The 22430-nt window shown below is 42.7% G+C and overlaps 1 protein-coding gene across 2 annotated transcripts in view; it reads left to right on the plus strand.

Annotated features, from left to right (window-relative positions):
• Positions 1 to 8373: 8373 nt before the first annotated feature.
• porb (P450 (cytochrome) oxidoreductase b) overlaps positions 8374 to 22430 on the plus strand; it is a 127173-nt gene continuing 113116 nt past the window's right edge. For both annotated transcript variants that reach the window (XM_060905812.1, XM_060905814.1), the window contains exon 1: positions 8374 to 8506. The gene's annotated coding sequence lies outside the window, so the exon portion shown is untranslated. The remainder of the gene's footprint in view (positions 8507 to 22430) is intronic.

Consider the following 22430-nt stretch of genomic DNA (forward strand, 5'->3'; position numbering starts at 1 on the left):
TTCTGAAAGTTAAGTCGATGATCCGGAGCGAGCTAAACGGTCACACCTCCCCCTAGTGGCCTGGAAGTATCAGTCAATAACACCGCTTTCTAATTTGAATCAGAATCGAGTTTATTCCAAAGTACGTTCTCACACAGAAAGAATTTGCTTTGGTTAAGATAAAATAATTTAAAAACAGACAAAAATAATTATATAAATAGAAAAAAACAAGAATCTAAAATATACTTATTTGAAAAATTGAAGGCGTGGTTAGTGCTGTCGCCTCACAGCAAGAAGGTCCGGGTTCGAGCCCCGTGGCCGGCGAGGGCCTTTCTGTGCGGAGTTTGCATGTTCTCCCCGTGTCCGTGTGGGTTTCCTCCGGGTGCTCCGGTTTCCCCCACAGTCCAAAGACATGCAGGTTAGGTTAACTGGTGACTCTAAATTGACCGTAGGTGTGAATGTGAGTGTGAATGGTTGTCTGTGTCTATGTGTCAGCCCTGTGATGACCTGGCGACTTGTCCAGGGTGTACCCCGCCTTTCGCCCGTAGTCAGCTGAGATACGCTCCAGCTTGCCTGCGAACCTGTAGAACAGGATAAAGCGGCTAGAGATAATGAGATGAGATGAAAAATTGAAGGGGTACAGTGGTGCTTGAAAGTTTGTGAACCCTTTAGAATTTTCTATATTTCTGCATAAATATGACCTAAAACATCATCAGATTTTCACACAAGTCCTAAAAGTAGATAAAGAGAACCCAGTTAAACAAATGAGACAAAAATATTATACTTGGTCATTTATTTATTGAGGAAAATGATCCAATATTACATATCTGTGAGTGGCAAAAGTATGTGAACCTCTAGGATTAGCAGTTAATTTGAAGGTGAAATTAGAGTCAGGTGTTTTCAATCAATGGGATGACAATCAGGTGTGAGTGGGCACCCTGTTTTATTTAAAGAACAGGGATCTATCAATGTCTGATCTTCACAACACATGTTTGTGGAAGTGTATCATGGCACGAACAAAGGAGATTCCTGAGAACATCAGAAAAAGCGTTGTTGATGCTCATCAGGCTGGAAAAGGTTACAAAACCAGCTCTAAAGAGTTTGGACTCCACCAATCCACAGTCAGACAGATTGTGTACAAATGGAGGAAATTCAAGACCATTGTTACCCTCCCCAGGAATGGTCGACCAACAAAGATCAGTCCAAGAGCAAGGCGTATAATAGTCAGCGAGGTCACAAAGGACCCCAGGGTAACTTCTGAGCAACTGAAGGCCTCTCTCACATTGGCTAATGTTAATGTTCATGAGTCCACAAGGAGAACACTGAACAACAATGGTGTGCATGGCAGGGTTGCAAGGAGAAAGCGACTGCTCCCCAAAAAGAACATTGCTGCTCGTCTGCAGTTTGCTAAAGAGCACGTGGACAAGCCAGAAGGCTATTGGAAAAATGTTTTGTGGATGGATGAGACCAAAATAGAACTTTTTGGTTTAAATGAGAAGCGTTATGTTTGTAGAAAGGAAAACACTGCATTCCAGCATAAGAAGCTTATCCCATCTGTGAAACATGATGGTGGTAGTATCATGGTTTGGGCCTGTTTTGCTGCATCTGGGCCAGCATGGCTTGCCATTATTGATGGAGTGAATTCTGAATTATACCAGCGAATTCTAAAGGAAAATGTCAGGAGATCTGTCCATGAACTGAATCTCAAGAGAAGGTGGGTCATGCAGCAAGACAATGACCCTAAGCAAACAAGTTGTTCTACCAAAGAATGGTTAAAGAAGAATAAAGTGAATGTTTTGGAATGGCCAAGTCAAAGTCCTGACCTTAATCCAATCGAAATGTTGTGGAAGGACCTGAAGCGAGCATTTCATGTGAGGAAACCCATCAACATCCCAGAGTTGAAGCTGTTCTGTACGGAGGAATGGGCTAAAATTCCTCCAAGCCGGTGTGCAGGACTGATCAACACTTACTGGAAACGTTTAGTTGCAGTTATTGCTGCACAAGGGGGTCACACCAGATACTGAAAGCAAAGGTTCACATACTTTTGCCACTCACAGATATGTAATATTGGATCATTTCCCTCAATAAATAAATGAACAAGTATAATATTTTTGTCTCATTTGTTTAACTGGGTTCTCTTTATCTACTTTTAGGACTTGTGTGAAAATCTGATGATGTTTTAGATCATATTTATGCAGACATATAGAAAATTCTAAAGGGTTCACAAACTTTCAAGCACCACTGTATGTGCATGGGTTGGGTTGTTTTGAAGTCAGTGTGTTCCAGAAGAATGTGCAAAAATAGGTCAGAAGATGAAGAAGAGTCATGACATGAATGTGTGAGAAGAAGAAAATATGTGCAATGGGTTAAATAAATAACCAAGCTGTGCAGAGTTTCCCAAAAGCATCGTAGCACAAAGAGCATCGTTAAATGGTAGAGCGAGCAGCACAATGAACACTCTCTCTCTCTCCTAGTTAAGATGCTCTTAGTGTTAAGAGGCTTTTGGGAAACCCACCACAAGAAACCACTCTCGAGGTTTCTTCCTCATGTTGTCTGAGGAAGTTTTCCTTGCCACCATCGCCACAGGCTTGCTCATTCGGGATAGATTATAGATTAGGGATAAAATTAGCTCATGTTTTAAGTCATTCAAATTCTGTAAAGCTGCTTTGTGACAATGTTTATTGTTAAAAGCGCTATAGAAATAAATTTGACTTGACCACTGTACAGTGTGAGCTGGAATGTGCAATAAAAGTTCACAGAATGACATGATGATGAGATGTGCAAAATAGCAGTTCAGAGACGAAGTGCATTATTATTTTTGGGGGGCTTTTTTCACCTTTATTGGATAGGACAGTGTAGAGACAGGAAATGAGCAGGAGAGAGAGACGGGGAGGGATCAGGAAATGACCTCAGGTCGGAATCGAACCTGGGTCCCCGGATTTATGGTATTGCGCCTTATCCACCTGAGCCATGACGCCCCTGATGAAGTGCATTAATGTTATAGAATCAGAGAGAGAGGTTAGAGTCAGTGGGGGTCTCTGACCTTATTGATGAGGCAGCTGCAGTGGGGAAAAAGCTGGCCTTATAGCGTGAGGTTTTGGTTCTAATGGACCGCAAGCTCCTACCAGAGGGGAGTGATTCAAAAATCTTGTGTTCAGGGTGACATTCCTTTCTGCTCTCCTCAGGGTCCTGGACACGTACAGGTCCTGAAGAGCTGGAAGGTTGCATTCGATCATCCACTTGGCAGAGCAAATGATGCGCTGTAGTCTGCCCTTGTCCCTGGCAGTATCAACAGCGTACCAGACAGTGATGGAGGAGGTGAAGATGGACTCAGTGATGGTGGTGTAAAAGTGCACCATCATTGTCTTCTTCAACAAAGAACATCCTCTCCTGTGCTTTGCTGATGAGAGAGCAGATATTTATCTCCTACTTAAGGTCCTGAGTGATTGTAGTGCCCAGGAAATGGAAATACGCCACAGAGGTTGCTGAGGAATCAAACAGGGTGATGGAGCAGGGTATGTCAGAGCTCCTTCTGAAGTCTACAATCATCTGTCTTGAGAGCAGTGACCTCTAAGTTGTTCTGCCTACACCAGGACACTAGATGGTCAATCTCCCACCTGTAGGCAGACTCATCCTCATCCGAGATGAGTCCAGTGAGGGTGGTGTCATCTGCGAACTTTAGGAGCTTGACAGACTGATCACTGGAGGTGCTGATGGTCCGGGAGTCAGAGACGTGCTTTCCCAGCTTCATGTGCTGCTTAATGTCAGACAGGAAGTCAGTGATCCGCCTGCAGGTGGAGTCAGGCACACTCAGCTTGGAGAGCTTGATTACTCATGATACAGCTTGGTTAATGACTTCTGATTTACAGTACTTTAATTTATAAAGAAAAAAATTATATTATATTATAAATGATAAACAAATATACAAAAATAATTGTTCTGAGTGAAAATTACAAGTTCAACAGCATTAGGGCTAATATTCCATCCATCCATCCATTATCTATTATCCATTAAAGGACATTAGACACTGGATGCCTATTAATTTCCTTCTGCTTAACTCTGACAAGACTGAAGTACTTGTACTCGGACCACATGCAGCTAGAAGTAAGTTTTCTGATTACACAGTAACTCTGGATGGCCTTTCTGTTTCTTCACGTGCAGCAGTAAAAGACCTCGGAGTGATTATTGACCCCAGTCTTTCATTCGAAACTCACATTGATAACATTACCTGGATAGCTTTCTTTCATCTCAGAACTATTGCTAAAATAAGAAATTTAATGTCACTACATGACGCGGAAAAACTAGTTCATGCTTTTGTTACCTCCAGGTTGGATTATTGTAATGCCTTACTGTCTGGATGTTCCAATAAGCGCATAAACAAGCTCCAGTTAGTTCAAAATGCAGCAGCAAGAGCCCTTACTAGAACTAGAAAATATGACCACATCACCCCTGTCTTATCCACACTGCATTGGCTCCCAATCAAATTTCGTATTGATTATAAAATACTACTATTGACCTTTAAAGCACTGAATGGTCTCACACCACAGTACCTGAGTGAACTTCTGGTCCTTTATGACCCGCCAAGCTTACTTAGATCAAAAGGTGCAGGCTATCTGCTGGTACCTCGTATAGTGAAGCCTACATCAGGGGGCGGAGCCTTTTCTTACAAAGCCCCACAGTTGTGGAACAGCCTTCCGAGTAGTGTTCGGGAATCAAACACAGTCTCAGCGTTTAAGTCTAGGCTGAAAACATATCTGTTTAGTCAAGCCTTTTGTTAATGGTGTTTATGAGGTAAAGGTGTAGATCAGGAGGGTCGCCAGACAGAGTGTTTTGGTAAACTGGGATGTATGGATGCTGTCAGTCCTCCACTCGCTTGCTCACTCGAGTTTGTTGACGGTGTAGTGGCTGGCTGGCTCCCTCATGCCTGTGTTACTTTCTGGCTCCCCCCTTTTAGTTATGCTGTCATAGTTAGTTGCCGGAGTCCCTCTTGTACCAGTGCAATATGTATACTGTTCCTACTTATTCAGGTGACATTGGGCATACCTAACAACCTGTGTTTTCTCTCTCTCTCTCTCTCTCTTCCCCCCAAACTGTCCCTCTGAGTTACGTGTCGGTCCTGGGATCGAGATGCTGACCTCTTCTGCTCCTCGGACCTGCCTGATCCATCCTGGTGCCCTGTGTCTGGTTGGAGTCTCATCACATCACTCCTGTGGAGGGCGGCCCCATGTGGACAGTTGGGGGTCGCACCTAGAGGATGCTCTGGACTCTTGCAATGGTGCTTTTGTGACTGGGGACTGCAGTTGACTTGCTAACTTTAGGACTGTGGTTGACTTGCTGACTTTGGGACTGCGGTTGTTGTGAACGGTTTTGCACTCGGGTTTCCGTTGGTGGGGGGTTTATAGCATCAACGAAGCTGACTTTATGTTAGGGCTGTTAATGTTATAGTCATGTTATCTGTTGTTGCCCAAATGAGGATGGGTTCCCTTTTGAGTCCGGTTCCTCTCGAGGTTTCTTCCTCATGTCGTCTGAGGTAGTTTTTCCTTGCCACCGTCACCACAGGCTTGCTCACTGGGGATAGATAAGGCATAATATTAGCTCATATTTTAAGTCGTTCAAATTCTGTAAAGCTGCTTTGTGACAATGTTTATTGTTAAAAGCGCTATACAAATAAACTTGACTTGACTTATCTGTAGCTGCTTATTCTGTTCTACAGGGTCGCAGGCAAGCTGGAGCCTATCCCAGCTGACTATGGGCGAGAAGCGGGGTACACCCTGGACAAGTCACCAGGTCATCGCAGGGCTGACACATACAGACAAGCAACCATTCACACTCACATTCACACCTACGGTCAATTTAGAGCCACCAATTAGCCTAACCTGCATGTCTTTGGACTGTCTGGGAAACTGGAGCACCCAAAGGAAACCCACGCAGACACGGGGAGAACATGCAAACTCCACACAGAAAGGCCCCCGCCGGCCACTGGGCTCAAACCCGGGACCTTCTTGCTGTGAGGCGACAGTGCTAAAGAGTACACCACCGTGCCGCCACTAATTAGTTAATTAATCTGAATCATTTCCAAGAACATGTGATTAATTTATATTAAAGTCTTTATTTCAGTAACAACATGTTTCATGCACAGGTGTTGTGGAAGTCTAACTTCTAAAAAGTAACTTTACTTTGAAAACTCAAACAACACACACACACTGCAAAAAATTGAAGACTGAATTTGAGGAGAAAATTACTTAATACTAGTGAAATTATCTTGCTGCATGGACAGATATTTTTACTTGATAAGACATCTTAGAATAAGTTGGTTGCAATCTCGGGGCGGCACGGTGGTGTCGTGGTTAGCACAGTCGCCTCACAGCAAGAAGGTCCTGAGCTCGAGCCCAGCGGCTGATGAGGGCCTTTCTGTGTGGAGTTTGCATGTTCTCCCTGTGTCTGTGTGGGTTTCCTCCTCCCCAGTCCAAAGACATGCAGGTTAGGCTACCTGGTGGCTCTAAACTGACCGTAGGTGTGAACGTGAGTGAGAGTGTGAATGGTTGTCGGTGTCTATGTGTCAGCCCTGTGATAACCTGGCGACTTGTCCAGGGTGTACCCCGCCTCTCACCCATAGTCGGCTGGGATAGGCTCCAGCTTGCCTGCGACCCTGTAGAACAGGATAAGCGGCTACAGATGGTGGATTGATGGATAACTCTAAATACACCCTTACATTCAAAAAAATTACATCAATGAGTTGTTAATAAAACAAATATTAGCCCAGGTGGCACGGTGGTATAGTGATTAATACTGTCGCCTCACAGCAAGAAGGTTCTGGGCTCGAGCCCAGCAGCTGGCGAGGGCCTTTCTGTGCGGAGTTTGCATGTTCTCCCCGTGTCCGCATGGGTTTCCTCCGGGTGCTCCAGTTTCCCCGACAGTCCAAAGACATGCAGGTTAGGTTAACTGGTGGCTCTAAATTGACCGTAGGTGTGAATGTGAGTGTGAATGGTTGCTTGTCTGTATGTGTCAGCCCTGCGATGACCTGGCGACTTGTCCAGGTTGTACCCCGCCTCTCGCCCATAGTCGGCTGGGATAGGCTCCAGCTTGCCTGCGACCCTGTAGGACAGGATAAAGCGGCTACAGATAATGGATGGATGCAATCTAGAACTAGGTTTAATAATCTCAGAATTGGTGTCGTGTATTCTTCTCATTATCTCTAGCCGCTTTATCCTTCTACAGGGTCGCAGGCAAGCTGGAGCCTATCCCAGCTGACTACGGGCGAAAAGCGGGGTACACCCTGGACAAGTCGCCAGGTCATCACAGGGCTGACACATAGACACAGACAACCATTCACACTCACATTCACACCTACGGTCAATTTAGAGTCACCAGTTAACCTAACCTGCATGTCTTTGGACTGTGGGGGAAACCGGAGGAAACCCACGCGGACACGGGGAGAACATGCAAACTCCACACAGAAAGGCGCTCGCCGGCCCCGGGGCTCGAACCCAGGACCTTCTTGCTGGGAGGCGACAGCGCTAACCACTACACCACCGTGCCGCCCGTCGTGTATTCTTATAATAGGAAATGCCAGATTGTTTCAACTATTTTCAAGATATTTTCACTTGCTAAGATATTTTTTATTTTTATTTTTTCCAGTGTCCAGTATAGGGTGGCACGGTGGTGTAGTGGTTAGCGCTGTCGCCTCACAGCAAGAAGATCCTGGGTTCGAGCCCAGTGGCTGGCGAGGGCCTTTCTGTGCGGAGTTTGCATGGTGTCCGCGTGGGTTTCCTCCGGGTGCTCCGGTTTCCCTGACAGTCCAAAGACATGCAGGTTAGGTTAACTGGTGACTCTAAATTGACCGTAGGTGTGAATGTGAGTGTGAATGGTTGTCTGTGTCTATGTGTCAGCCCTGTGATGACCTGGCGACTTGTCCAGGGTGTACCCCGCCTTTCGCCCATAGTCAGCTGGGATAGGCTCCAGCTTGCCTGCGACCCTGTAGAACAGGATAAAGCGGCTAGAGATAATGAGATGAGACAAATTGTGAGATTCAGGGCCATGCACATAAACTGTACTGGTTAAATGCTTGCTCAACCATGACCTCTGCCTCTCTGCACTTTGCCCAAACCAATCAAACACACTCAAGACAGCATAAAAACGCAGTGGATTAGTCCACTGTCTCAAAAGGGGAGTGAGGTTAGTTACAAACGTTAATTCAGAATAAATATAACAGTGAAACGGATAAATAATTACTTTAACTACGTTGTAAACACTAAATTAATAATTTTTTAAAACAAACAAACAAACAAACAAACAAATATTCTCATTGTGTACCATCGTCCACCCCTACTGTAGATTGGACTATTCCGGTGTTGCGTGTCGAGGCCATGACGTTAGGTTTCCGTGTAGCGTGCTTGGTACAGTGCAATAAGTCAGAGCAAGATAAGTTCTCTCACTTTTAATAATTTTTATTCGCTCTCTGGGTGTACAGACGACCCATTTGGCAATACAGCTTTATTAAAAGCACGGTGCGCATTACATAGAAAAGGTATGTCTACTGTTTTTCTTTCCTTATACGTAATTTCTTAACGTTTGGTTGAATCCTTAATACATTTTAATAATAATCAAAATCACGCTGTTGGAATACAATATGAAATAGTGACTTCTACGCACTATATAGTGCACTACGAATTCAGAAGGCAGCCTTTTTGGAATACGACCTTATTAGCCGGGCTCGTGAGCTAATTGATAAGTCATGTAGTAGTTCGGTACGGTTTGCTCGAGTTAGCAAGTTAGCATACAGTTAAACTGCAACAAGCTGAAAGGGAAGATGATTGTAGAAGGGAAATAAACTGCATATATATATATATATATATATATATATATATATATATATATACTACCGTTCAAAAGTTTGGGGTCACCCAGACAATTTTGTGTTTTCCATGAAAAGTCGCACTTTTTTATTTCCCACCATAAGTTGTAAAATGAATAGAAAATATAGTCGAGACATTTTTCTGGCCATTTTGAGCATTTAATCGACCCCACAAATGTGATGCTCCAGAAACTCAATCTGCTCAAAGGAAGGTCAGTTTTATAGCTTCTCTAAAGAGCTCAACTGTTTTCAGCTGTGCTAACATGATTGTACAAGGGTTTTCTAATCATCCATTAGCCTTCTGAGGCAATGAGCAAACACATTGTACCATTAGAACACTGGAGTGAGAGTTGCTGGAAATGGGCCTCTATACACCTATGGAGATATTGCACCAAAAACCACACATTTGCAGCTAGAATAGTCATTTACCACATTAGCAATGTACAGAGTGGATTTCTGATCAGTTTAAAGTGATCTTCATTGAAAAGAACAGTGCTTTTCTTTCAAAAATAAGGACATTTCAAAGTGACCCCAAACTTTTGAACGGTTGTGTGTGTATATATATGAGTGATTCCACGCTTATGGGTACTGAAATGGGGACATGAACTTATTCACCTAAAACCATTTCTTTTTTTACCATCAGGTCACAAAACATGTAATCTTTAATGAATGATATGTTAAAAGATAACTTTAATTTTCTGAGATGTAATAAAAACATATTTATATGCCAAAGTCAAGCCTATGAGTTCCAAAATGATGTCTGTTACATTACTTCTGTTACGATTGTCCATCTCGCGTCTGTTACAAATGAATTACAATCTAGCTATATACCATGTTAATCTTATTGAAAGAATGTGTATGTTTATTCTACTACGCATGTTTATTAATTATATTTGCTAAAACATCACCTTCCTATGTTTCAAAAAGTAATTCTACATTGTTAAAATTGAGAATCTATTGCCGCTTTTCCACTACAAACGCGGCTGAGCCGTGCCGTGCTGAGTCGAGCTGAGCGGGGCTGTTGGAGTTGCATTTCGACTACAACCGCGCTGAACCGTGCTGGCTGGAAGTGGGTGGACACATTGGGTGGAGTTAGCGAAAGTGGGTGGACGTCAGGTGATGTCGTTAAGCAGCGCAAACAGTGACATCAGTGACCTTTTAAGCGGTAGTCTCACGACCCGAATAGTAAACAATAAACATGGAGGACATGGAGTCGTTAGTGTTGCTGGTCTTGGTGCTGTGGCTTGTTGTCACCGACAACGCGGACAGATACTGGCAAGAGCGTATAGATGAGGCGAGGCGCATAAGGCTTCAGAAATTCTTGTAATTCGTAATTCTTCTCCTTCCGGGTTTGCGGTGTTTACAGATCCCAGCGCGCTCGCAGGGCGTGTGTGGGCATGTGAGGACACTCCTCCTCACCAATCAGTGCACAGGGGAGTGTCCGCTCACGCCCCCAGCCTCACTCGGCACGACTTGGCTCACTTCAGCCCCACTCCAAAACGGTGCGAGTTTTAGGGGCTAAGCAGGGCTGAAACGAGCTGAGTCGTGCTGGTTTTTGGTAGTCGAAACGCGAGCCGTGTCGGGCTGAAGTGAGCTGAAGCGAGCTGAAGTGAGCTGAAAAAGGGTAGTGGAAAAGGGCCATATATGTCCACAACACTTCTGTTACGTTCTGACTTTGGCATATAAATATGTTTTTATTACATCTCAGAAAATTAAAGTTATCTTTTAACATATCATTCATTAAAGATTACATGTTTTGTGACCTGATGGTAAAAAAAGAAATGGTTTTAGGTGAATTTTTAAAAATAAGTTCATGTCCCCATTTCAGTACCCATAAGCGTGGAATCACTCGTATATCGGAATGTTTTGTAAATTTAAAGTGCCATTCTACCATTGGATGCATTCTTTGGCATAAAATACAATATATTTTATGACAACATGACTAGACAGAGAAATCTTTTAGCTTCAAAATGATATATCAAACATAATTTTTTGACAACGACAAGTATATTAATTTTGCGACCAAAGTCACCTACCCTTTTAATTTCCGCGCGTGATGTCATCGGCAGGTTCCCCTTCTTGTGTACCGTGTGACGTGGCACATATTATCAGCAATGGCGGATAGAACTCGATAAAAATAATACCAATAAATCTAGCTAACTGAAAGATTAACTCAAAATTTTTCGCAATTTTTTTGGCCCCCATATACGAGGAGAAATGACTCTCTCACTTTGGGGGTTTCCTGGTCTAAAAATAGACCGACACGTGGTACACAAGAAGGGGAACCTGCCGATGACATCACGTTTCACTACCGCGCGGAAATTAAAAGGGTAGGTGACTTTGGTCGCAAAATTAATATACTTGTCGTTGTCAAAAAATTATGTTTGATATATCATTTTGAAGCTAAAAGATTTCTCTGTCTAGTCATGTTGTCATAAAATATATTGTATTTTATGCCAAAGAATACATCCAGTGGTGGAATGGCACTTTAAGTTATTTCATTTCGTCTGAATATTGAATTAACCGTCTAGCGAATTGAACTGTGTGAATGAAGGGCTGCCAACTTTTTGAAATTCCTTGGCGTGAGATTTTTTTTTGGGGGGTCGACGGCAAAATTTTTCCGCACACCATGCAGTAAGTGGGAATTTTGTATTCAGTTTGATATTCACTTGTCCCCCTGCATTCTGGTGTTTTTGTTTGTGGGTCGTCCAGCTGGAGATGGACAATGGGGGGGGGGGGGTTTTGGATTTAGTAGATGTTCCTGCATTCTGGTGGATTTTTGGAGTGGCCTGCTGTGCCATACCTACATTCTTACACGCCCTGACTTGCCAGGCCTTCAGCTTGTGGCCAACAAAAGCACCAAGTTTTGGCTTAAAAGTCCCCACACTAGAAAACTACTGATGACTGCCAATGTTCCTGTAGCCCTATAGACCTGTGTTTCAGATTTAAAGGCAAGTTCATGTTTGAAAATATTACATCAGCTAAGCCTAAACATCTTCTGAATTGAAACTAAATGTTAAGTTTTTAATAACTGTTGCAAAAAATAAGATTGTCCCTCACTGACTATTCATTATGCATTTAAGGGCTTTCCCCACCACTGGGTTCAGCAGAAGATTGGTATGGGGAAAAATATCAACAGCAAAAGAACAAATAAAATGCTTAAACAGTCAGCAAAATGTGCATGTGCTACAAGAAACATTAAAATGATTAAGTTTGAACAGTATTGAAACACAAAAAGCTGAACCTTGGCCATAGGTGGGAATGTGCACACAAAGTTGGGCTTAAAAATTTTGGTCATACTTAAATAAGCTATATTAATATATTTCTTATTAATTTATTTCTTATCTATGTTTCTTATTAGTAATAGAGCATTCGTCAGGGCCTGTTATCTGACAAATATTCTCTACCTGTCTTGCCCTCTTTGAAACCCTGTCTCCTCAGTATATTGTTCTGTCTTTTTTTTTTTTTAAATTATTCACAAGTTCAAGTTCTTTGATATTACAGGTGACCATGCTTTATTTACTTTAACTGAGCAGTTACATACATATTTAATTAAAGAAACGTTAATTCCTGTATGTCCTATTCTTAAAAGGGTGATAATATAATTGTGGAAGTTGTAACTGGAAAAAAACAACAACAACTTACATTTCCATTATAAATGAATGCGGGTCTTTTTAGACCCATGTCTAGAAATTAGTGTAGTAATTCCAAATCCATGTAGAAAAATAAAAAATCACTTTCCTTACATTAAGGAGTACCTAAATAATTACTTTTATAAGTATAATGGGATTAATTGTATTGGTTTTAGAAGTTGTGAGAGTGAATATAACATTAATGCTTGGAATTACATTGGAAATGAATGCGGGTCTATTTAGACCCATGTTATGCATTAGTGGGAGTTCGATAGCTTATGCATCAAAGTGTTAAAAATAAATACCCTGTAAATAAACAATAGGTATGGTGGCTAATGGCTCTTCTTGCATTTGTAATATTATCTCTTACTTGCTTTATTTTACAACATTTCCAGTATGGCTTCAAATAAAGTCATAAAGTATGATAACATACAGTAAACAAACTAAAAATGCGCCTTAATAACCGTGTGCTAAGGAGGTGCTCTCCCGTGCTGCTTGTTGGGGAAGATATGCCGCTTTTTCACTACAAACGCGGCTGAGTCGAGCTGAGCGGGGCTGTTGGAGTTGCATTTCGACTACAACCGTGCTGAACCGTGCTGGCTGGAAGTGGGTGGACACATTGGGTGGAGTTAGCGAAAGTGGGTGGACGTCACGTGATGTCGTTAAGCAGCGCAAACAGTGACATCAGTGAGCTTTTAAGCGGTAGTCTCACAACCCGGATAGTAAACAATAAACATGGACATGGAGTCGTTAGTGTTGCTGGTCTTGGTGCTGTGGCTTGTTGTCACCGACAACGCCAACAGATACTGGCAAGAGCGTATAGATGAGGCGAGGCGCATAAGGCTTCAGAAATTCTCGTAATTCGTAATTATTCTTCTTCCGGGTTTGCGGTGTTTACAGATCCCAGCGTGCTCGCGGGGCGTGTGTGGGCATGTGAGGACACTCCTCCTCACCAATCAGTGCACAGGGGAGTGTCTGCTCACGCCCCCAGCCTCACTTGGCTCGCTTTGGCTCGCTTCAGCCCCACTCCAAAACGGTGCGAGTTTTAGGGGCTAAGCAGGGCTGAAGCGAGCTGAGTCGTGCTGTTTTTTGGTAGTCGAAACGCGAGCCGTGTCGGGCTGAAGTGAGCTGAAGCGGGCTGAAGTGAGCTGAAAAAGGGTAGTGGAAAAGGGCCAATAGAGGCTGTGGCACAGCAGTAGAACTATAATGATTTAGCATGCCTAGTACACAGCTCTTGATATGGCATTAAATATTCTCACAACACTTATAGGCTAAAACGATTAAGAAACTTTATATAAGTTCATAATTACGCCAGTAACACCACACATTGGCGTGCATATGTACAAACCTGTCTGAGACACCCGTCTTCAACTCGGATACCTTCTTCTCTCTCCTCTTCCTCTAAATTGACGGTAGGCAATTATCCAACTTCTGGCGAGTGCAGCATCATTAGACGCGCCACCTACCATAGGGGAGTGTGTACAGAAGGGAACACCTCTCTGCCCCTTTAGCCGTGCGTAAGGCGTAATTGATCAATCGCAAGTGGTTGGCGCGACGCAATGGGTAGCCTAGATCAGATAGATAAACTAGATTTTTTTTCTAGCATGAGAAATCGGAGGTATGGCGTGTGAGCGTGTGAAGACAATCAAATGCGTGTGTCTCACACTCATTGCGTGAGAGTTGGCAGCCCAGGTGAATGTATAGTTGTTATTATAACTGACAGCCCAGTATTTTACACTGTGTAAGAACTATGGTATAAAATGTGTGTAGGTTTGAGCAACGCAACTCACACAGCAGAGATTATTATTATTATTATTATTGGGCGGCACGGTGGTGTAGTGGTTAGCACTGTCGCCTCACAGCAAGAAGGTCCTGGGTTCGAGCCCCAGGGCCGGCGAGGGCCTTTCTGTGTGGAGTTTGCATGTTCTCCCCGTGTCCGCGTGGGTTTCCTCCGGGTGCTCCGGTTTCCCCCACAGTCCAAAGACATGCAGGTTAGGTTAACTGGTGGCTCTAAATTGACCGTAGGTGTGAATGTGAGTGTGAATGGTTGTCTGTGTCTATTGGCCCTTTTCCACTACCCTTTTTCAGCTCACTTCAGCTCGCTTCAGCTCACTTCAGCCCGACACGGCTCGCGTTTCGACTACCAAAAACCAGCACGACTCAGCTCGTTTCAGCCCTGCTTAGCCCCTAAAACTCGCACCGTTTTGGAGTAGGGCTGAAGCGAGCCAAACCGTGCCGAGTGAGGTTGGGGGCGTGAGCAGACACTCCCCTGTGCACTGATTGGTGAGGAGGAGTGCCCTCACATACCCACACACGCCCCGCGAGCACGCTGGGATCTGTAAACACCGCAAACCCGGAAGGAGAATAATTACGAATTACGAGAATTTCTGAAGCCTTATGCGCCTCGCCTCATCTATACGCTCTTGCCAGTATCTGTCCGCGTTGTCGGTGACAACAAGCCACAGCACCAAGACCAGCAACACTAACGACTCCATGTCCTCCATGTTTATTGTTTATTATTCGGGTCGTGAGACTACCGCTTAAAAGATCACTGAATCAGTGACATACAGAGCATCGTGGACGAGTTCGCGGAGCGCAAGGCTCGTCGTATGCCCTTCAAATAATGCGCGCAGTAGGCTATTGATGTTTTATTATGAGCCATGTACAGTATGTCACCTAATGTTTTTTTGTTTCTGAGTTACATGTTCGTTTGAAGGACTTAATGTACAAAATAACATAGTTGCACCCCGTAGTGTTGAAATTGGTAAACACAGTGCATTCAGTGAGGTTTGCACCGCCCTCCTTTTATTTCTGACTCTTCCTGTCACCGTTGCAACCTCTGAGCGCTCATTCGTATGCCCTTCAAATAATGTGCGCAGTATAGGCTATTGATGTTTTATTATGAGCCATGTACAGTATCCTAATGTTTTTTGTTTCTGAGTTACATGTTCGTTTGAAGGACTTGATGTACTAAATAACATAGTTGCACCCGGTAGTGTTGAAATTGGTAAACACCGCAGTTGCGGACATTTTGTAGCCTAAAATGATGTTATGATAAGCTTTAATAAAGGGCCCGGTCATTTGCCCCGCCCCCGGCCCGGCTCTGACTTGTTCCGCCACTGTCACTGATGTCACTGTTTGCGCTGCTTAACGACATCACGTGACGTCCACCCACTTTCGCTAACTCCACCCAATGTGTCCACCCACTTCCAGCCAGCACGGTTCAGTGCGGTTGTAGTCGAAATGCAACTCCAACAGCCCCGCTCAGCTCGACTCAGCCCAACTCAGCACGGCACGGCTCAGCCGCGTTTGTAGTGGAAAAGCGGCATATGTGTCAGCCCTGTGATGACCTGGCGACTTGTCCAGGGTGTACCCCGCCTTTCGCCCGTAGTCAGCTGGGATAGGCTCCAGCTCGCCTGCGACCCTGTAGAAGGATAAAGCGGCTAGAGATGATGAGATGAGATTATTATTATTATTATTATTATCTCATCTCATCTCATTATCTCTAGCCGCTTTATCCTTCTACAGGGTCGCAGGCAAGCTGGAGCCTATCCCAGCTGACTACGGGCGAAAGGCGGGGTACACCCTGGACAAGTCGCCAGGTCATCACAGGGCTATTATTATTATTATTATTATTATTATTATATATTCATTCTGTGACCCATTATAGCGAAATACAGCTTCAAAAGTTGAAAAGTAACCGAGCTATAGATATATCTTCATGCACTGCAAAAAAAATTGAAAACTAAATTTGAGGAGAAAATTACTTAATACTAGTGAAATTATCTTGCTGCATGGACAGATATATATTTTTACTTGATAAGACATCTTAGAATAAATTGGTTGCAATCTAGAACTAAGTTTAATAATCTCATAATTGGTGTATTGTATTCTTCTAATAGGAAATGTTAGATAGTTTCAACTATTTTCAAGATATTTTCACTTGCTAAGATATCATTTTTTGCAGTGTGGGATCTCCCAAAGGGGAAAAAAACCTCACAATAATTAGATGAAGACAAGCATGTAAAGTGTTTTTTATAATTTTTGCCTATGTGCACCAAATCTGCCTCATCCTCATACTACTACTACTACTACTACTACTAATAAAATTATTATATTTATGCATATAGTGCTTTTCATTTTGTCCAAATATCCAAAAAGGGGGGAAAAAACCCCAAGGGCATTGAGCAAAACAATCCACAGTCGTAAATGATAACATATTGTTTTACTTAATAGTCTCATTTTCATGTCATTGATTGATTGATTGATTAAAGCAGGCTTTATACTGTATTATTACCTCCACCAACTTTGTCGGAAGAGGTTATGTTTTCGCCTCCGTTTGTTCCCAGCATAACTCAAAAAGTACACAAGTTCGGATATAGATCTTTTTTTGGCTTTTTTCACTGGATAGGACAGTGTAGAGACAGGAAATGAGCGGGAGAGAGAGAGACGGGGAGGGATCGGGAAATGACCTCAGGTCGGAATCAAACCCGGGTCCCCGGATTTATGGTATGGCGCCTTATCCACCTGAGCCACGACGCCCCCAGATATAGATTTTAAACGTATCCCTAATGAGCAAGATGTAGGCAAGGGAAAACTCCCTGAGACGACATGAGGAATAAACTTTAAGAAGAACCAGATTGGATAATTGTGTCCTTTGAGAGAATACCCGATTTGGCAGATTATTAGCCACGTTCTTGCCACGTAATGATTTAAGAAGACTTTTTTGTGCACAGAGTGCAGGCAGGCAAGCCGAATTATGTATGCCAGCCTACCTTTTGGCTCTCCTTTTCAGTTAAAACAGACACTCTGGAGCATAAAGCAGCCGGCCACTGAATGTGTGAGAATTTACCAAAATGCTCTGTGCACATGAACCCTCCAGGTCTGTGCCTTTTGTTTAATGTGGAAAGCTGGCCCATAATTGGGGTCTTTGTAAGTGAAAGCTCTGCCCCCTTTTGCAGCCTTCATTATTGTAGGTACCAACAAAGAGCGTGCACTTTTTGATCAAAGCAGTTGTGGTGGATCATAAAAAACCAAAACTTTGCTCTGGTACTGCAGTACAAGATCATTCAATGCATTATGGATCATGAGCAGTATTTTATAATCGGTGTGAAAATTTATATAGGAGCCAATGCAGTGTGGATAAGGTACCAGTAATGTGGTCATACCTTTTGGTTCGAGTAAGGACTCTGACTGCATTCTGGACTAACTGGAGCTTGTTCATCCAGACAGCAAGGCATAGGGAGGGAAAGTAAGGCCATTATTAAAAAATGTTCTGTTTCCGGTCCACCGGCCGGGTGAGTGCCGTTTGTGCGGTTGAATTTTTTTTAACGCTGTTTTTTTGACATTTTTTTCAGGTTCGTAAATCTAAAATCGAACTTGACATTTCCGCATTCCCAGGGCTTTCCACTAAGGCTCATACTAGCCAGCCATGACAAATAAGTAGCCAGCCGGGGGGAGTAAACACAAAATAAACTCCTGTGCATGCAGTTCCCAGGATTAAATGTATTTTCCACAGACCATTTATTTATTCACTTTACTCAAATACAAAGTAAAATGGCAGTAAATCTTCTTTTTTGTCTTGCGTATTGCATCATGAGGCGTTCCTGGCTTGTAATTCTCTTATTTTCGGTGCATGACACATTCACGCAACTGAGCATGCTATGAATTAACAACGACAACGGTCTGCAGTGGGGCTACACAATTAAACACTCAGCGAACATTTCTCCATTTGTGTATGAAAATACACTCCAACCACTCAGTTTGGTTTCATTTACAACCAACGGTGTCTTTTGATGCCAGCACGTAATTGAACGAGAGAAGACTGGTTTACCGGAGACAAAATAAGCGTTATCTCCGCTTCTGTTCCCTCCGATACACTACTGCCTCCGCCGAGTGCGCGTGCACACACCGCATGTCGGGGCCGCGGATGAGTTACTCTCCCTTGATCAACGAAGTCTGCGGGGAATTTGTGGTTATTATCGGTACAAACAGCGCGAATCACAACTTAAATGAGTGCGGCTCAGTTTGACATTATTGTCAGTCTGTTAGATAAACATTTAATTTTATTAAAATCGAAAATTAATATTTCGAGCCTGTGGGCTACAAAATAAGTCATTAAAGTAGCCGGCTGGACTTAATTGTGTAGTCGGCTGTACGGCCGGCGCTTGTGGAAAGCCCTGCATTCCGCGCAGAATATAGAATTGAATCAGCTCTGCGCATGCGCCGTGCGGCACAAAAAAATGCAGCCACCATGAAGGAAGGAGATCCGGAGTTTTCAAACATTTGCTTAAGTGTGAAATCGCAAAATGGTATTCTAGCGAACAACAAAATAGTAAAGATTCAGAAAAACAAATCATTCAGTGATCATTTTAATAGTGTAATTTTATCCGAACTAGGCCTAACGGTTGATTTAGAACTGCAAAAAGTCCGCGTGTCGGACATTTTAAGTACCTTTGTAAAAGTTTTGCAAATGTTGCAGTCAGCATTTAAAATGCTAACTTAAAGTTTTTGTACAAGTTTCAGTTGATTAAACCGTCATATTTTATTAAATGTGTCTGCTTTTGTAATAATAAAGTACTGAAAGAAAAAGCAAACACAGCATTGCGATTTCTTATCCATCCATATAGTTAAAAAAAAAAAAAAAATCCCTCCCTCCGGACTGAAAATTTTTTTGCTCACCCGGTGGACAGGAAACAGATTTTTTTTAAGGATGGCCTAATCTCATCGCCCCCTACTGGATGCGTTCCAACCTCTATGGCAAAATGAATGGGAATATCTTTTCAAAAAATTACATTTTGGGTTACACTTCAAAGTTAAGACAGTGGCTTCCATATGTTGTGCATGTCAGGCAGCTCTATTGATCCTGGTGATCATACTTTATTTTTTCCACCGATTTGAATTGTTTTGAATGTTTTTTAATAAGCCAATCAAAGACTACACGGACCCGACGTCGCATATGTGACGTCACCGCAAGTCTAGCGCCTTTCCAAATCTGTAGCAGGTAGCGGCCGGCGAGTAGCCTACATCAGCATGCCGATTTGTATAGCGTGGTTGGCGGAGTATTTCTGTACCAATAAGAAATGCATCCCTCGTGGGGATAACCATTACAGATCAGGGCATGTAGACAACTGTCGCTATTCACAGGGAGAGCTGTCCGCACTCGTAAGGGCTGGTATGAAGAACAAAACTTATCAAGCCTACTGCTGACGTAACATGAGCGACTCTGACTAGACAGTTTGGTTGTAGTCCGTTTCTGACAGGTTAGGCGCAATTTCGATCTTTTAAAAGACAGCAAAATTTCACCTGATACTTTCACAGTTGGTAGATAATCCCAACATATACAACATATTTTTTGGGGGTGTACAAGTTCCACGTCATAACTTCGTGGGATTTTTTTTAAAAATCAGGTCAATGGGATTTTCAGTAGTATGGCTGTTGGCTTAGGAACGCTCCCACTAGGATCGCAGTGTTTCACTTTCCCTCCCTATTACAATAATCCAACGTAGAGGTAACGAAAGTATGAAGTAGTTTTTCTGTACCATATAGTGACCGTTATATTTCTTATCTTGGCAGTATTCAGGGGCTTCAAAGTTTGGGAGAATAGCAGGGTACAAATATTTTACAGCAGGGTGTAAAATGTCTGCCAGTGGCAGACATAATGCACGCAAAGCGTGCAGGGGGGGTTTCAAAAGGGGGGTGCGCCCCCCTTTGGCACGGAAAATTTTATGAAATGCACTAAGAAATGGTGGCCTCTGGTAACTTTTAACAGTGAAAATAAAGGGTAATCAATACCATTTGGAAACTTGAAATATGAAACCATACCTCAGTCATTTTATCAAATTTCAGAAATATTTGCAAACAAACACACAAAAAGTAGTCCGATTGAAATCCACATATGGATGATATAATAATTTTAAGTCTGATGTGCACTTTGACTAAGCTAAGGTGACAAGTTTCTCCAGATTCTCTAATACTATTGAAGAATATGGTGAAATCTTGAATACAGATGAAGAACAAAACTTCAATTATAATCAAAATGTTTATTTTTTTGCAGTCAATAAACTGTTACATAAAATGCAGCTACATGTACTTCATCAGCTGACTTCATCGTTATTAAAAAACAGCAGCTAGCAGCACTCATTGACAGTCTCAGCATTTCTACTGAAAATAACTTATCCAAATCTCATCAACCTAATCATGTAGGGGCCTACTGAATAGAAATTATATAAATCTAGTTATTTAGTGCAGGTTAGGCACAACAAATATTATGAGTGTGTGTGTATATATTAGGGCTGTAACGATATGCGAATCGAAATCGCGATACGCAGAGCCACGATCCGTATCGCGATACAAGAAGGCAGAATCGCGGTACACCCTTTCAAACTTCTCCTCAGCCCAAAAACAGAGGCGCTTCCAAACTTCAATTTATGAATACTTAACTTTTTATTTAAATTACATTTTAAACTTACTTAAATTACTTTTTTTTTTTATATCTATTATTAAGTCGTTTTTTCGCCGACCTGCGACAATCTTCTGCGAGTCACGCAACGTCCACACTCGCCACTGGCAGAGCATTCATTTCTTTTAAGCGGTCGCCATTCTGGTTGCGACGCGGGGAGCGAATCTGTAAACAAGCAGCTCATTGGCTGGCTAGGTGTGCCACAAGCCAATCGCAATCACTTGACCGGAAAGGCATGCAGTGTTGCCAGATTGGGCGGGTTTAGGTGCTTTTTGGCTGGTTTTGAACATATTTTGGGGTGGAAAACGTTAGCAATATCTGGCAACACTGAAGGCATGTCTGCTTGGGCGGAAGCTTTCTGCGGCAGTTACATTTTGACACGCGAGCAATGTTTCACTATAAAAATTCCGTAATTTCCATCTGTTTTCCGCGATCACAGAAAATCATTGGCCCTATGAGAGTGAGACAGTGAGAGAGCCCCCCCCCAAAAAAAAATCTTAACGGATTTACACGATTTGGAAAAATGACTTTTTCAGAACCGAAAAAAACAGAGCTTCCGGCTCAACAGTATTATTTTGAGAAATAAAACAATCTTTGGATATACATTTGTTCATTTTCGCATACATATTACTCATTCTCTGCAGTGGTCTGAATTATTTGTTATTAAATAGTTAATGTAAGTAAGTAAATGTTAATAAGTCAAATTTACTACTTTAAAAAAACAAATCGTGGGCGTATCGAATCGTGGGTCAAAAATCGCGATACGAATCGAATCGTGAGTTGGGTGTATCGTTACAGCCCTAGTGTGTGTGTGTGTGTATGTGTGTGTGTGTATGTGTGTGTGTGTGTATATATATATATATATATATATATATATATATATATATATATATATATATATATATATATATATATATAAAATACACACACAGAGAGAAAGAGATGCAAGTACGAATTTTTCATGGGGCGGGATGGTTTGGAACAGGTCATCTAAAATTGGGATAACATTTACCCGGGACGGGTATTTGAGGCGGGTCGTCTAGCTTAAGCTTGATTAGCGTTGTTACGCACGCAGTTTGTTTTTTCGAGCAGCTGTCAAACGCAGAGTCAACTTTACGATCTGCGATTATAATGTCTTAAGCAAGGCTGAGAAACGGTGGACTGAGGGCCTCTGCATGCTCTTGCGACAAGGCTTTCGCAGATAGCTTTTCGCAGACAGTTGTAATTTATCGTTGAGCGGGGAGTAATAGGCGTGCGCGATGTTATTCACCGCCACAACGCAAGGGGGCGCGAAGTCGCGAAATCGCTAGGAGTAGTTGGTGGGTGTGGTTAGTGGAGTGTTTATCCTCTGGTTACTTATAATGACTAGAACTGGAGTCGTATAGATGTACGTACTTCCTCACTTCCTCAATCAACCGCTCTTCGTGCTGCTCCATCTTCGCTCGTGTTTTTAAAAATGGCAGTCGTGAAAACAAAACAAACCGGGAAAGTAGGGAAGCGGAAG

Source organism: Neoarius graeffei, chromosome 23, assembly GCF_027579695.1.
Source record: "Neoarius graeffei isolate fNeoGra1 chromosome 23, fNeoGra1.pri, whole genome shotgun sequence".
Taxonomy (NCBI): domain Eukaryota; kingdom Metazoa; phylum Chordata; class Actinopteri; order Siluriformes; family Ariidae; genus Neoarius; species Neoarius graeffei.